At 35.2% G+C, this 18118-nt stretch overlaps 1 pseudogene; it reads left to right on the top strand.

Annotated features, from left to right (window-relative positions):
- The first annotated feature begins 2501 nt into the window (after positions 1-2501).
- LOC140695389 (cleavage and polyadenylation specificity factor subunit 5 pseudogene) lies at positions 2502-17579 on the top strand (annotated as a pseudogene).
- Positions 17580-18118: the final 539 nt, after the last annotated feature.

The raw sequence follows: 18118 nt of genomic DNA, 5'->3' as shown, positions 1-18118 counted from the left end.
TCAGGACTGTTCAGGAAGCACTCTTTTCAGGGAGGAAGAGGGACCCTTTATGATATTATCCTAACAACTCCACACAATTGAAAGTGTATTACACATATACCAAAATTTTAGTCAGAGCCCTTTCACCTTGAGTGGACACAGAGCCTTCCTTGTGTATCCCCAGCCACCCTCAGAGGCTTCCTTCTCTTACCCTCTCCACCGGCACCTATTGGTACCATTCCTTCAATATAGAGGCGGCTCTATTTCACGTTCATTGACTCACACACTCTCATTTTCTAAGCATGTTCTTCATGTCAGGGTCATGTAAGACACTAAGAAATGGAATATGAATAAAAATAGTCTGTCCCCAAGTAGCTCATTGTCTGGTGAATAAAGCAAGAGTGCAAAAAAAAAAAAATCATTGCAGTGTACTTAGCATCACAATAAGGCTAGGACAAAGGTTTGATTGAGCCTGGAGAGGTCAAGAAATCCTTCCTTCAGGAGGTTAGTTGCCTGCTTCACCATTACTGATTTTGTTTTTGCCAGTGTTTTCTTTTTCCTAGTAGATTACGGGAGTTGGTTTGTCCCCTATTGTTCCTAGCACAACATTTCACATGTACTAGGCACTCAATAAAAGTTTGTCAACTTATTGAATAACCATAACTAAACATACCTTTGCCCAGCTATTCATTAACCACATCATGACCATCAAAGTGCAGCAATGGAGCACGTAGCCCAAGGGACAGAGTCGAGTCATGACTCCCAGCTCCACCTTTGCTCATTTACTGCTTCAGTTGGACAACTCTGCAAGCTGTCCCACATACCCCAACCACACTGCCTACCACACACATCCTCAGACAATGCACCTACAGTCTTCTAACATGCTAGAGTGTTAAACAACCTGAAACTGAGGAAACTGCATCTCAAATAAAACCAAGCTCTCATCAGCTCAGCTTCCCCACCCCCTGCAATCCTCCCAGGAGGCGGCTCTCCAGCATTTGTTACAAACAAAACAGAAGTCATTAAAGCCTGGAAAAAAACCTGACAACATGTCTAATTATAGATTTGAAATTGCAGAGCCAAGCAGTGATGACTGGGCCTGCTGAGTTTAGTTACTTCTGAACATGCTTTATTGTTTTGTTTTGCAAAGTCATTCCCTATAAAAAGAAGTCATTTGTTACATTATCTCCAAGGGGGTAGCCAGTAGGGGAGCATCCTTAGGCAGAAGCAGTTTTTAAAGTTTTCTAAGTGGACTCTTTAACACAGCTGAACGGAAAGTGCGAGCTTTATCAGCAGGCAAAATAAACCTTAAGGATATCTGGAAAGAGTGACAATTTACATTTTTCCTGTAAGTCTGTCCCCCTCTTCAAGTTCTTACTAGCCATGAGAGGGTTGCTAATATTTCATTAAATTTCTGGAGGAAACTGAGTAGTTTGGCCAGCAGAAAAAAAAAATAAAATCATGATTGTGGTTTCTGTGTGTACTTAGATTCTTGAAAAAAAAAAGTATATATGCATAAACATGTATGTTTTATTCTAAGTTTTTTCAAAGTACTTCGAAACATGAAAGTCTTATAACAATGCCTGTGTTGCTATTATCAAATATAAGATGTGAAAATTTTTATAAAAATTAATAAAACAATAACATCACCTAACGCAGTCATACTGATCTACATATAAAAATGTAAAATTTACTATTGGATTTAATGATCTTTTCTATAGCATATATAGATTACTGGTAGATTAAAATGTTTTGTTTTGTTTTGTTTTTTTGGATTATTTTTTTTTTATTTTTTTAACATTTTTTATTGATTCATAATCATTTTACAGTGTTGTGTCAAATTCCAGTGTTCAGCACAATTTTTCAGTCATTCATGGACATATACACACTCATTGTCACATTTTTTTCTCTGTGATTTATCATAACATTTTGTGTATATTTCCCTGTGCTATACAGTGTAATCTTGTTTATCTATTCTACAATTTTGAAACCCCAGTCTATCCCTTCCCACCCTCTACCCCGCCCCCCACCCCGGTAACCACAAGTCTGTATTCTCTGTCCATGAGTCTATTTCTGTCCTGTATTTATGCTTTGTTTTTGTTTGTTTGTTTGTTTTTGTTTTTTAGATTCCACATATGAGCGATCTCATACGGTATTTTTTTTTCTCTTTCTGGCTTACTTCACTTAGAATGACATTCTCTAGGAGGATTAAAATGTTTTTAAATCTATAAAAGTGATTATTTTCTACAGAATTCTTATCAGTTTATAAGACAAATTATTTTATTAGTTCTCTTTTCAAAGTGTTATTAGATACTCTTGCCCTTTTATTCCTTGAGAAAAATCTAAGTATATACATCAGATTTCTAAAATCTCCCTTCAGAACTTTGAAAAAATACGGGTATAAATAAATTTGGGGGAAAATGTCAACTTCACGAATTAAATCTCTTTGCTGTATTTTTCATTCCAAGTCTTTTTTCCTCTTTTTATTTTATTTATATTCTTCCAGTTTTATCGAGAGACAAATGACATCAAGTGCTTGTCAGCTCAGGGCGGCTGCAGTGGGATTTGAGGAGGTGAGTGGCCCTACTGGAAAAATGCACAAGGAGCTGCCATACCACGAGACAGAGTGCACCATGAGCCAACACGGAGTGAAACAGCGCTTTGTTTCATTGCCACAAGGTGGTGCGTGCGCTCCGTGCTGCGCCGGTCCTGCTTTTATTTGTTTTTCGCCTGCACATGTACAGTGTCACTTTCTTTGTTCATGAGGCTTACAGAACACCACGAGCGCATGCGTACTTCTACTTTCTTTGTTGTAAAACTCATATAACCGGGGCATGCATACAATCATCATTTACTTTGTACTACAAACATGTTGTTGTGGCTCTGGCCTTGGGCCCCACGGCCTACTCATTCAAGGACATCAACAATGCTCTGTAAGTTTCAGATGTATAGTACAATGATTTGACTTAATACATCAAGCAATGATCACCACAATAAGTTTAGTGAACTATAATCTATATAGGCACAAAATAAAATAGAAAGAAAAAGTCATATTTTACCTTGTAATAAGAATTCTTGAAATATACCTTCTTGGCAACTTTCATATATGTCATATAGCTGTGTTAATTATATTAATCATGGTGCATATTACATCCCTAGTATTTATTTACCCTATAACTGGAAGTTTGTACCTTTTGGTCACCTTCATCCAGTTCCCCTCCCTGACATCTTACTTCTCGTAACCACAAATCTGACCTCTGGTTCTATGAGGTTTTTTGTTTGTTTGTTTGTTGAAGTATAATTAAATCATAGTGATTCAATATTCCTAAACATTACCAAATGATCACCAGGTTAAGTCTAATTAAAATGACCTGTCACCATACAAAGATATTATATTGACTATATTCCAAATGACTATAATCCATTTCATCTGCATGACTCACTTATTTTGTAACTGGAAGTTTGTGCCTCTTAATCTAAGCTCATTTAACTCATTCATCCCCCCACCACCCTTTCCTCCAACAACTCCTGATTTCTCTCTGTATCTATGACTGTGTTTCTGGTTGTTTGTTTCTTTTTTATTGGGTGTATTTTTAGATGCCACATATAAATGAAATCATATGTTATTTGTCTTTCTCTGCCTGACTTACATCACTTAGCGTAATAAACCTTCTGGGTCCATCCATGTTGTTTTAAATGGCAAGATATATTACATTCTTTATCCATTCATCTATGGATAAGCAGTTACGTTCCTGCCATGTCTCGGCTATTGTGAATCATGCTGTAATGACATAGGGGTGCACATATTATTTGGTAATTAGTGTTTTTGCTTCTTTGGGAAAATACCCTGAAGTGGAATTGCTGGATCGTGTATTAGTTCTAATTTGAATTTTGGAGGAAACTTTCATAATATTTTCAATAGTGGCTGCACCACTTTACATCCCCAGCAATAGTGCCCAAGGGTTCCCTTTTCTCCACATCTTTTCCAACACTTGTTATTTATTGTCTTTTTCAAAATAGCCATTCTGACAGGTGTGAAGCGATATCTTATGTTGGTCTGGTTTGCATCTCCCTGATGATCAGTGATGTTGAGCATCTCATCACGTGTCAGTTGGCTACTTGTATGTCTTCTTCAGATGTCTATTTGGGTCCTCTGATCTCTTTTTAATTGAGACTTTTTTTTGATGTTGTGCTGTATGAGTTCTCTGTGTATTTTGGAGAGTAATATCTTATCAGATATATCATTTGAAAATATTTTCTCTCATTCATTAGGCTGCCTTTTCATTTTATTGACAGTCTCCTTTGCTGTGGGAAAGATTTTTAGTTTGATGTAGTCACATTTGCTTATTTTTACTTTTGTTTCCCTTGTCTGAGGAAACATATCCAAAAAGTTATTGCTAAGACTGATTTCAAAGAGCACACTGCCTATGCTTCCTTCTAAGAGTTTTGTGATTTCAGATATTACGTTTAGTTCTTTGAATGAATTTGATTTCAGTTTTCTATGTGGTGTAAGAAAGTAGTCCAGCTTGATTCTTTTGCTTGTACCTGGCCAGTTTTCCTACATTTATTGAAGAGGCTGTTTTTTTCCATTGTATATTCTTGCTTCATTGTCAAAGATTAATCGGCCATATAACTGTGAGTTCGTTTTTGTGCTCTCTGTTCTGTTCTATTGACCTATGTGTTTGTCTTTATGCCAGTGCCATGCTGTTTTGATTACTGTAGCTTTGTAGTATAGTCTGAAATCAAAGATTGTGGTATCTCCAGCTTTGTTCTCTTTTCACCAGATTGTTTTACTATTCAGGGTTTTGTGTTTCTATGAAAATTTTAGATTTTTTTTAATTCTGTGACAAATGTTGTTGGTATTTTGATAGGGAGTGCATTAAATCTGTAGATTGCCTTGGGCAGTGTGGTCGTTTTAATGATATTATTTATTCCAATCAATGAACACATATGTCTTTCCATTTGTTCTTGTCTTCTTCAATTTATTTCATCAGAGTCATAGTTTTCTGAGTACAGGTTTTTTAGGTTTTTTACCTCCTTGATTAGTTTTATTCTTCAGTATTTTATTATTTTTGATTGGACTGTAAATAGTATTGTTTTCTTAAATTCTTCTTCTGATGGTTCATTATTAGTGTATAGAAATGCAACAGACTTCTACATATTAATCTTGTATCTTGCAACTTAACTGAATTTACTTACTAGTTTAAATAGGGGCTTTTTTGGGGGGGGGTTGGTGGACTCTTTAGGGATTTCCATGTATATTATTCTGTCATCTATAAATAGTGACAATTTTACTTTTTCCCTACCAGTTTGGATGAATCTTCTTTCTTCTTTCCTTCTTTGTTTCTTTGTTTCTTTCCTTCCTTCCTTTGTTTTTTTTGTTTGATTGCTGTGGTGAATACTTCTAATACTATGTTAAATAGAAGTGGTGAGAGTGGCAATCCTTATCTTGATCATGATCTTAGAGGAAAAGATTTCCGCTTTTCATTATTGTGTATGATGTTAGCTATAGGATTGTCCTATACGACATTTACTATGTTAAGGTATTTTCATCTTAGACCCACTTTCTTGAGAGTTTCTATCATAAGTGGATGTTGAGTTTTGTCAAAAGCCTTCTCTGCATCAAATGAGGTGATCATATGATTTTATTCTTCATTTGTTAATGTGGTATATAGCCCATGAGCTAACTGGTGTATACTGAGCCATCTGCATCCCTGCACTAGTTCCCACTTGATCCACTTGATAATGATGTAGGATCCTCTTAATGCATTGTTAAATTCAGTTGCTAATATTTTATTCAGTATTTTTAATCTACGTCAGTGGTTGGCCTGTAATTTTTTTGCTGGTGTCTTTGTCTGATTTTGATATTAGGGTGCTATTGGTCTCATAGAATGAGTTCAGAAGTGTTTTTTACTTTTTTTTTTTTTTTTTGAATAGTTTGAGTAGGCTAGGCATTAAATCTTCTTTAAATGTTTGGTAGAATTCACTTGTGAACTTTTCTGGTCCTGGGCTTTTTTTGTTGGGATTTTTTTTATTATTGATTCAATTCCATCACTGGTAATCGACCTGTTAATATTTTGTATTTCTGATTCACTCTTGGAAGATTGTACATCTTTAGGAATTTATCCTTTTTTTTTTAGCTTATCCATTTTATTGGTGTATAATGTCTATAGTCTCTTACGATCTTTTGTTATTTCTCTTCTGTTGGTTCTAATTTCTATTTCATTTCATTTATGATTTCATTTAATTGGACCAATATTTTTTCTTGAAGAAACTGGCCATAGGTTTATCAACGTTATTTATATTTTCAAAGAACCAAATCTTCACTTCATTGATCTTTTCTGGTTTTTTAGTCTTTATTTCATTTATTTCTCCTTAGATGTCTATTATTTCTACTAATTCTGGATTTTGTGTGTTCTTTTTCTAGTTCCTTTAGGTGTAAGGCCAGCTTGTTTGAGATTTCTCTTGTTTCCTGAGGTAGGCTATTATAGGTATAAATCTTCCTCTTGGAAATGCTTTTTCAGCATCTCCTAAATTTTGATGATTGTGTTTCTGTTTTCATTTGTCTCTAGGTATTTATTCTGTTGAAGTACAGTGGATTTAAAATGTTACATTAGTTTCAGTTGTACAAAATAATGATTCAATATTTTTATAGATTATACTCAGTTTAAGCTTATCATAAAATATTGGTTATAATCCCTGTGCTGTGTATTACATTTGAAGGCAGTTTTTTATTTCCACTTTGATCTTGTCAGTGATGCACTGCTTGCTTAAGTAGCATATAGATTAGCCTCCATGTGTTCGTGTTTTTTGCAGTCTATTTTTTGTAGTTGATTTCTAGATCCATTACTTTGTGGTCAGAAAAGATGTTTGATAGGATTTAAATCTTCCTAGATATAAATATATTCTAAAATACATATAAGTTTATAAATATAAATTTAATATTGAGACATTTTGTGGCTTAGCATGTGATTTATCCTAGAGACTGTTCTATATGCTCTTGAAAAGAGTGTGTATTCTGCTGGTTTGGGATGAGATGTTCTGTATGTAACTATTTATTTCATTTGATCTAAGGTGTCAGTTAAGGCCAGTGTTCCCTCATTGATTTTTCTCTCTGGGTGTTCTGTTCTTTGATGTAAGTGGGATTTAAAGTCCCCCACTGTTATTGTATTACTGTGAATTTCTCCCTTTATATTTGTTAAATTTGCTTTATATATGTATGTGCTCCAGTGTTGATTGCATATGCATTTATAGTTGTTATGTCTTCTTGTTTGATCAATCCCTTTATTATTACACAGTGTCCTTATTTGTCTCTGATTACTGTCTTTGCTTTAAAGTCTATTTTGTCTGACATAAATATTGCTATCCCAGCTTTTCTTCATTTCTGCTTCACAGATTACATATTCAGCCCTTCAGATTCAGTCTGTGTGTGTCTTTAGATCTGAAGTGAATCTCTTGTAGGCAGCATAGATATGATTCTTGTTTTTAGCCATTCAGCAACTCTGTGTCTTTCAACTGAAGCATTTAATCCATCTACACCTAAAGCAATTATTGATAGGAATGCACTACTACCATTTTGTTGACTTTTTTGTTTTTGTTTATTCTTCTTTTGCCTTCTTCCCTTGTGACTTGATGACTATCTTTGGTGTTGTGTTTGGATTCCTTTCTCTTTGTGTGTATGTGTGTGTGTCTATTCTAATATTTTGGTTTATGGTTATTACCTTGAGATTTATTTATAATTACATACATATGTATATGATTATTTTAAGTTGATAGTCCCTTAAGTTTGAATGCATTGTAACAGCCCTCCCTTTTACTCCCCTCTCCACTTTTAATGTTTTAGCATTATATTTTTCATCTTTTATAGGTTGGTTTTGTGTATCATGAAACTACTAATTGTGAATGTAGATGGTGTTACCACTCTTACTTTTAACCTTCCTGCTATTCACCACCATTATTGTGGTATGTTTGAATTTATCAATGAGATTTTATTTTATAATTTTTATATATCTGGTTTAGTCTTTTCTGCTTAGAAGAGTCCTTTTAATATTTCCTGTAAAGCCAGTTTAGTGGTGCTGAACTCTTTCAGCTTTGCTTGTCTGTAAAATCCTATCTCTCCTTCAAATCTGAATGTTGGCCTGGCCAAGTAGAATATTCTTAATTGTAAGTTTCTCCATTATATCACTTTCAATATATTGTGCCCCTTCTTTCTTGCCTGCAAATTTTCTGCTGGAAAGTCAGCTGATAGTCTTATGGAAGCTCTTTTTCATGTAACTAGTTGCTTTTCACTTGTGGCATCTACGATTCTCTTTTTATCTTTAATTTTTGAAATTTTAATTATAATGTGTTTTGGTGTGGAACTCTTTGGATGTTTCTTTAGGGGACCCTCTGTGCTTCCTGGATTAGGATGTCTGTTTCATTCCCCAGGTTGCAGAAGTTCTCAGCTACTGTTTCTTTGAATAGGTTCTCTGCCATTTTCTCTCTTCCTTTCCTGGGATCTCCATGATGTGAATTTCAGTGTGCTTGATAGTGTCCCAGAGGTCTCTTAAATTATCTTAAAAGATATTTTTTCCCTTTCCTTGATCTGATTGGATGATTTCTACTACTCTGTTTTCCAGTTCACTGATCTGTGCCTCTGATTCATCTAACCTACTGTTGATTCTTTCTAGTGTTTTTTTTATGGTTAATTATATTATTCTGACCTGTTTGATTCTTATCTCTAGCTCTTTGTTAAAATTGTCACTGTGTTCATCCATTCTTTCCTATAGTTCAATGAGCCTTTTTATAATTAGCACCCTGAACTCTGTGTCAGGTAAGTCATGTATCTTTACCTCATTTAGTATCTTTTTCTGAGTTTTGTCTTATTCCTCTTTTTGTAGCATATTATTATGTCTCATCATTTTGCCAAATTCTCTGTTTGCATATTTTGACCTACATAAACATAGGTCAGGTATGATTCCTGACCTTGGAGAAGTGGCCTTATGTAGGAGACACTTTGTGAGGCACAGCATTATACTTGCCCTGGTCACCAGAGCTATGCAGTTTAGTGATGTCTCCTATGTGGCCTGCATGGCCTTTCTGGTGTGGATGACTGACTATGGTGTGTGTGTTGGTGGACTTGGCTAGCTCCTCACCTGGTTGACTTCCAGACCCTGCTTCATAAGGTGACTGTCAGCTTGCTGTTGGTGGGGCTGTGTCCCAGGGCAGCTGGCTATACAGCCTGAGGGGCCCAGGGCTGGTGCCAACCTACTGGTGGTCAGGGATGTGTCCTAGAATTGTTTGCTGTGTGACCTGGGGGCCCTGGGGCTGTCTCTGTCCTGCTGGTGGGTGGGGCCAAGTCCTGGCCTGGCTGACTGCTTGGCCTGACGGGTTCCAGGACTGGTGTTGTTCTGCAGGTGGGTGATGAGCCCCTGGCCCTGATAGGCTATAGGGAGAACTACAAAATGGTGTTTCCCATCACTAGGGTCCTTGTCAAGGAACAAGCTCCTAAAATGGCAGCTGCCGGGGCAGATTCAGTTACCTCCTTATCTCTGGATCTGACCCAGGCTTCTTTCAAATTACTGTTTTTGTGCTAAGACTCAGAGGATGTGAGATTTTGCGCATGCCCTTTGAGAACAGTCTGTTTTCTACAGCCCTCCAGGTCCCTTGTATACAAGCTGCACTGGTCTTTAAGCCACACTCACTCCTTAGGGAGAGCCTCTGGAATCGTGGCCATTTCCCTTTGTGGGCTGCCCACCTGGGTGGTGTGTCTCCTCACTGTACTGTGTCTCCACCCCTTCAACCTGTCTCACTGTGGGTCTTTCTTTATGTCTTTAGTTGAGGAAAATCTGTCCTGCTGGTCTTCAGGCCAGTCTCATTGATGGACAGAAAATATTTTCTGCTAGTTTTCAGGTGGTCCTCATCAGTAGTTGCTCTGTAAGTGGTCGCTCCCAGAGGCACCAATGGGAGGAGGCGAGCTCTGGGTCTTCCTACTCCGCCATCTTGGCCACATTTCCTCTAATTCCAAATCTGTGTGTGTGTGTGTTTTCAGTTTTATTTATACAAGGTCTAATTATGTTTATTTCTAAGTATTATGATTTTTCATGTTGAATTATTTTTAACTTAATAATTAATAGCTAGTATTACACTGCCAACATTGCTTAGGAGAAACATTCATCTTAATCGTGGTTTACTGTTTATCTTCACTGGGAAGCACACCATAGATGGCCACGTGAGAAACATTTGACCAAAACTCAGGGGTCTGCAGTTTGGAACATTTCTCACTGGAATACTTACTTGAAATCACCATTTGATTGTTTTTATGTGTGTGTTGGGAGGCACCGTCTTCTCTACCCCTACCCTCCATGCTATTCTTCTTCACCTTGACATTCACATGTGCCTTCCATATCTCCATTTTGACTTTTGTAAAAATAGTGCCCATCTCTTTGAGATGCCTCTTGGGACACCCAAACAAATGTTTATGGCTTGCAGCCCCTTTAAAATGAGATACCCCAAACACAGCCTCTAAACAAGTGTAAATCCAACCATCCATTTTATTAGATATAATTATAAACACATTTTACTCAGTTTATTTGATATATAACCATAAGTGTTTTTTCATGACTTCCTTTGCCACCGATTTAAGTATTCTTAGATAATACCTGTCTTTTTATATAGACTGCATATGTTACTGTCTATTCTTTCATTACAGATTTTATTCGTATAGTGAATAATTTTTAAAAAATACAAAAAATGTTACTACTTTAATAAGTAACACTATTTTCTCATCCTTCTAATTTTGGATTATTGTATTTTATCCAAGTTCTTCACTAGAAAGCTTGGGATCATTACCTAGATTCTGCTTTAAACAAGCATAGATGGACTCTGACACTGTCATACAGGGTTCTGCTGCTAAAGCCACAGCTATTGAAGACAACAAAGCACTCTCATCATAACGCATCTGTGGTCTACATTTTCCTTATGACTTTCCAGATCTACTCTCCTTCCTGTTCTTTGTACAGAGGTTGACTAGGGTACATCCTGCTACACAAACTGTGGCGTTACACTAGGAGCACTGGCATCCTCACTGAGCGTGTCAGACAAGCAGATTATTGAGCCCTGCCCAAGACCTGCTGAGTTAGAATTGATGGTTTAACAAGACCCCTGAGTGATTCTAATACACATTAAAATTTGAGAAGCACTAGACTTTATCAACAGACTCTCTTATCCTCTGGAGAATTCCAGTAGAAGGAGGGAGAAGGGGAGGAAAATAAGATTATTCTGCAGGGCCTCTCCTATTATGTTGACTGGGGTTGATTCAGATCCTCCTTTCGTGCCAGACTGATATATGTATCTCTCTGCCCAACATCTCCCTTCCCTCATCCCAGTGGGTGGAATGGTGATAGCCTGGCTACTATCCTAGCTGTATGACCCCTGTAGTTCCTTTATATCTACTCATTTAGAAACAATCCCTTTAAGTGAACCTTCCTTGAATTAGCACATATTCCATTGTTTCTCAGCAGACGCTAATGGATACACCACAGTCACATGGAAAACATTAGGGATTTGATTTTTCAGATACAACATCTCTTAATGTGGCCATAATGACTCTTATACCTAAAAAGATAACATCTAAGTAGAAATAAGAATGGCTGTTGCTCATCATTCTCCCATTGATTGCTTACTTGTTTCCTAGGGAATGCTTTGAAATCTAGGTCACATATTATATTCTTTTCTAGCCATTATCTCCTAAAGAAGCAAAAAGAATTCACAAGGATAAAGGAGATAAAAAGAAAGTTAAATAGGTTGGCTGTATTGAGGTTGGAGAGTAACTGAATTACAGGTAAAACTGGCAAAGAAAAAAATGTGAGGCCAATAGAAATGTGAAATGAACTGAATGCTACACATTATTTTAGTAATAACTTACACATGAGATCAATATGAATAGCATTAAATACAGCTGTATAAATCAGTTGTTTCCATAATTCTCTGTCAATGTTGCATCGATTATACATTTTATTTCTAAGGAAATCAACTATGTAAGAAATTTAAAACTATTTGCTAATTGTTTTCTTAATTTGTTTGCATATCTTTACCTGATAAATTTTTTATGTGACTACAGCATATTTCTTCCTTGTAAAGGCTCCAGAAGGGGACAGTATCATTTCTTGGTTATCTGTCTGAACACAGGTACTCTGTCTACAGCCTTATTTAAACCACAAAATAACCATTCAAAATGGAATTCTTTCTCCTTTTTAAATGTAAAAATAGAAAAAGGCTAAGTAGATTGCCTGAGATAACAAATATATTTGTAGAATATGTTCATTCATCTGATCTTGAAACTTTAATCCTAGCATCTACACCACCACCTGGCCATGAATAATAGCCTTCCATACATCCAATCAGAACTCCCAAGTGTATATCCTAGAAGACCATAAATAAATTGAATTAGTGTAAACTGTCCTCATTTATTCTTTTTAATGCAAAGCAAAAATAGAAAAAAATTAAGTAGTCAACAAACTCTGATTTCAAGCACGGTTTCCTTTAATATGGAGCAGAACCAGGTTCATTAACTGAATTTAATCTGGAATACTGAATAATATTAATTATAACTGATAGTGCCAAGCATAATCCCATGGTGTGAAGCCTCTTAATGTCTTATTTTAAAAGTGTGAACAGGTGAATAAAAAAAGGTGTAGCAAAAGCAAACTGCTAAATGAAATTCAAATCACCATATAGTCTTTTGAGTAAAATCAACTTTGGCCGTATTCCTCCCTAACAGGAAAATTTAGGAGAGTTGAGGAACCTCTTCCCCCTTGGCCTGAATGTAAGCCTACTAAAGTGAGAAATGTCTACCTTCTCTGGACTCTGGATAAAACCAATCTAGAAATTTCTGACACTTTTATGTTATTTGGTATTATTTTAAAAAATGCCATTTGAAGACTACTTTAAACAAAGAAAAATCAAGTATCAATATTAAAAAGCAATAGTCCATGATTTAGAATCCAAATGATATAATTATGAAAAGAAAAATATACTATGCTAATGCACCCCAAACCTAAACTTCATGCTGTTCTGCCACATATGAAGGTTCTGCTCTTCGTAAAATTGCAAAGTTTAATTGTGTGATTTCACTTTGTGCACAGCAGGGTAGCCATGTGCTCTAGAAAACTATGTGCGAGGGAAGTAACTTGTTGCGAGAGTGGGTGAGAATGCCCTGAAATAATTCTGAACAAGATAAAAATGTCTCTAAAATTGGACCATTTCTTCTAAAATGCAAAAGGCAGAGGTGTCCACTCAGGCACTAGCTTTTGAGCACAAATAGGAAGTCTAGCCCTTTCAAAATATTTTAACAAGGAAAATGATTTAAACGTCATAAACATCACATTCATTGTGACCATCTCATTCACAGGTAGAATAATTAGCTTTGATAACCATTTGGAGAAATCAGTTACACTCACACAAAACCATTTTCATCTCTGATCTTTAAAGGGAAGCCTCCATTTTAAATCAGTGTTCTATACATTATTATTTTCCCTTGCTTGCTCATTCTATAAAAAATTAGAAATATGTTAATATAAAGAATAAGCTACCAAAATAAATGTCAGATTAATGATTACTGGTGAGCATTACAAAGAGGTTGAAAATCTGAAAATAATATCATTTATAGAATAAGACCATTGCTATGAGATGATGGTTTCAGTTAATATGAAAAGATACATGCTTCCTAAGATCTACTTAAAGGAGAACAAAAAACTGGGTCTTAAGAAATTCTTAAAATCTCTTCATAGGAATAATTCAAAAGTGTGGCTTTAAGGATAGCATTGTATAAAAACGTTAAAATAGTTACTTTGAGATATATCATTTGTGAAAAAAATAAATTTTCATTGCTTAATATTATCATAAAGGTCCTCAGGCATTTGGAGTATTCTTGTATAATACCTTTCAAAAATGCATAAACCTATTACCAAGTAAATTCTAATATTTTATTTCTTATCTTCTTTTCCCCTGAAAGCAACTTATTCAACAAAATGTAATAATTAGAAGTATAAAAATACATTTATGGTTATGAATGACCACTTTGACAATTTTGTGATGAATATCTCATTAGTGATTTTGGAATTTACTGCTTTCTGAAGCACATAGTCTATATTTTAACAAAACTCAATGTTAAAAGAATCTTCTCTATCATAAGTTATTTTGTACCTTCCTGTGGTTCCATACACTAGGTTCTACAACCTATGGCAGAACAGGTTGGATCTCTCTTACATATAACAGCATATCACAGGTTTGAAGACAGTTATAAGTCATCCATACTCACATATCATACTCATTTTGTAATCATTCTTTCTTTTAGAATTGATCAATAATTTCCTCTAAAGTCTTATTTCTACAACTCTTCTAAAGACCGTATCTTATACTTCTTTTGAATTCATCATATGCTTAGCACAGAGGTAATATGTTCAATAAACCCTGATACTTGATGGACATAAATCAATACCCATAAAGATTTAAGTAACCACCCATACATTAACTTCCTCATTGAGATATTGCTCATGAAGATTAATAAAAAGAACACATTTTCAATTTACAAATTTATACTCTACAGAAGTATTAATAGAAAATTTGAAAATGTTATTAGTTGCTTGCAAACTGTTGAAAAGATTTAAAATATATTTTACATGTGGTCAAACAGCTTATTAGCAAAAGAACATGTTATGCACCCAGGAACTGTTACTTCCACACAGTGGAGTTTTTGTCATATTACGGTCCAGTGTTTTAAACAAAATTGTTATAAATCATAGAATTTGACTTTTGAAATAAATGGGAAAGTTAGTGTAGTGTTCTATTTACAAACTGGTAATTAAAACAGGTTTTCTTTTAACTGCCATTTTGTGGGAAGGGAAGTCTACATCTTTTTCAACTTCAGTTAAACATAATTTCATGTTACTTTAAAAACTAAACTAAAATGCAGCTTGATACTATTAATATGATCACTAGCTATTGAACATATTATAGTAGAACTCACTATAATATGGCAAAAAAGTAGCAGCAGTGGCTATAGATGCTTATAACATATTTTACTCCATGAGATGATACAGTCATCTAAATTTTTGCCAGGAAGAACTACAAAAGAGAGTTTATAATTATTATATATATATTATATAATATATATATTATATATATATTATTATTATATATATATATATGGAAATAATATATATATATGGAAACTTTTCCAGAAGAATATATTCACATTTTTTACTTAGAAATATCAACCACCAAGGCTGCTCATTAACAGCTAAGAGAACTTGGCTACATATTGGAAAATGAATAGAAATATTCTACCATAATATATAAGAAAAAATGTTTAAAAATGTTATCCAGACTAAAACACATTTTAATGATTATTTTTAGTAGTATAACTATAAACTTCTTGAAGAAGAAAACCCAACTGTGTTTATCATATACATTAACCTTAATATGACCTAATACAAGGCTTTGCATACATTAGCCTCTCATAAACTATGAGTAAATGAAAGGATAAATGATTACTAGTCTAGCAATATGAAGGCTGGGTTTTCATATAACCTCTTCCAGACCATAATCTCCTGTATAAAATAATGGTGTCATATTAGATGATCTGAAAGATTCCACCTATTTTAAAATACATAATCCTAGAAATACATGACACTTTACTTACAATTTTTAAATCATGTTACATATTTCTGGCTATTTTTAAGTCAACTTTGAATTGAAATCTATTAGGGCTAAAATAATGAACTATAGGGTTTAGAGATTATTGAAAATATTTTTAAGTAAATATTAAGAAATAATTTCAAAAGAAATCTTACAGTTAAGGCAACAAACTATTCTGGTGAAATTTAAAATATCACTAGATATTATGTTATCTAATTTTAAACATCTGAATATTCCCTAAACTAAAAACATCAATTGTTTTTAGGTTTATTTATACAAATGTAAGTATTCCTTAAAACATAGTTGAACATGTCCTTTATTTATTTTGGTTTAGATTCATCATGTTTCTATTTGGCATTAGTATCTACTTAAAGCATTTTTAATATATCCTAGCAATATAAACACGATTTACTAGTTTGAAACTTTTGTTTATCTCTCAAGAATTTGTTCAAATATCCTCTGTACAGCCTTGGTTGACTTTGACATTTAGAGGTAGTCAGTCCCTATCCTTCACTTCAATAATATTTACAAAATGCTACTGTGGCAGTGTTTCTTATAATAACCTTATAATTACTTTTTTCAAGTTATATAGACTACTTGATGTCAGCCTGCACTACTCATTTTTATATTCCTATCAGCACAATGTCATGCACATAGCAAGAATTAAAACATATTTGGTGAAAGTAATAAAAAATTAGTATTTGTTAAACACAATTCAGAAATGTGCTAAACTTTCTTCACGTAACTACCTACGAGGTAGGTATTCTCATTTACTAAGAAGTTGCAGATTTGAGAGCTGAAGTTATTCCTCAAGATCACACAGCTAACAAAGGGCAGAGAACAGACTCAGCCTCGTTCTGTGACCTCAAAGCTAATCAGCTATTTGTTTTTATCTTTCTAAAGGGAAAAAATACTTGAGAGTGTTTTTTGGGATTTCCACCCAATATCATGTTTAATCCTCATTACAACCCTAATGTAATAATGACACTCTTTTATGGATATGAAATTTGGGCCCTAATTTCCTGGTGACCTGCAAAGGGTCTCACACATATTAAGCGACAAAGGTGGAGACTAAAATCCAGTCCGTGAACTACTGGACACTAATAAAGGGAAGCCTGGTGTTAATGCACCGTTTAAAGTAGATCTAAGCTGGCGCTCTCGTCTTAACGGCGGGCGGCGGCTGCTGAGCGGGACGCAGATGACCGCTGCCGGCGCAGGGACGGTGGCCCTGCCTCCCCCTCTCCACTCGCCGGCGGGTCCGTGGTCCCGCCCAGTCGCTCGCAGACTGGCTGGCCCCGGGGTCAACCAGTTCGGCAACAAGTACGTCCAGCAGACCAAGCCCCTCACCCTGGAGCGTGCTATGAACCTGTAGCCTCTTACCGATTAAACTTTTGGTATAAAAGAGCCTCTCTATGAGAAGGGCAGCTCTGTTGCAGCCAGATGTCAGCGTTTGAGGGAGGGATTTGATAAAATTGGCATGAGAATGATTGTAGAAGGGGTTCTGATTGTCCATGAGCACCGTCTGCCCGACGTGTTAACTGCCACAGCTGCCAACAGCTTTCTTCAAATTACCTGGTGGTGAGCTTAACCCCAGAGAAGATGAAGTGGAAGGACTAAAATGCTTAATGACAGAGATACTGGATCGTCAAGATGGAGTCCTGCAAGACTGGGTCACTGACTACTGCATTGGTAACTGGTGGAGAACAAATTTTGAACCTCCTCAGTGTCCATATATTCCTGCACACATTGCAAAACCTAAGGAACATAAGAATTTGTGTTTGGTTCAACTTCAAGAGAAAGCCTTGTTTGCAATTCCTAAAAATTACAAGCTGGTAGCTGCACCGCTGTTTGAACTGTATGACAATGCGCCTGGATATGGACCCATTTCTAGTCTCCCTCAGCTTTTGTGCATATACAACTGAATTCCTCACAGCAGAGAGGTAAGAGAAGCCATCTCTGTGAGCACAGCTATACACAGTGTAGAATAAACATGCTAGAAAAGTTTTTTTTGGTTTTATCTCTTTCCCAGTCCCTAAATTGCCACCTACTTTCTGTTGGTTGAATAGTAAAGTTAATATGGAAAACGAGATTGTGGTATAAACAAACGTGATAATGTTTGATTTACTTTTGGTTTTACTCACACTTTTTTTGTACAACATTAAACAAAGTAGACTTTAAAAAAAAGTAGATCTATGTTAACATAATTTATTAGTATTTTTCTCTTTTACTTCTTTTCACTTTGATGTCAGAGACAATGGAGAAAACTGGAAAGGGTTTTCTTTTACTGCAAATAAGCAGAAACTGAAAAAAAATATTTTAAGAAGACAGCTTGAATTACTGATGTTTTAACTATAGTACTATAGGAAAACTAATTGGACTGGCACTCTATAGTGAATTGAATATATCCTTGATGAATATCCCAAGTTTTTTCCAAATTATTCATTAATTGCACAACTATTAT

This window comes from Vicugna pacos, unplaced genomic scaffold (genome assembly GCF_048564905.1).
Source record: "Vicugna pacos unplaced genomic scaffold, VicPac4 scaffold_202, whole genome shotgun sequence".
NCBI classification, from domain to species: Eukaryota; Metazoa; Chordata; class Mammalia; order Artiodactyla; family Camelidae; genus Vicugna; species Vicugna pacos.
The sequence above is the reverse complement of the archived record's forward strand: the minus strand, read 5'-3'. Positions and strand labels throughout refer to the sequence as shown.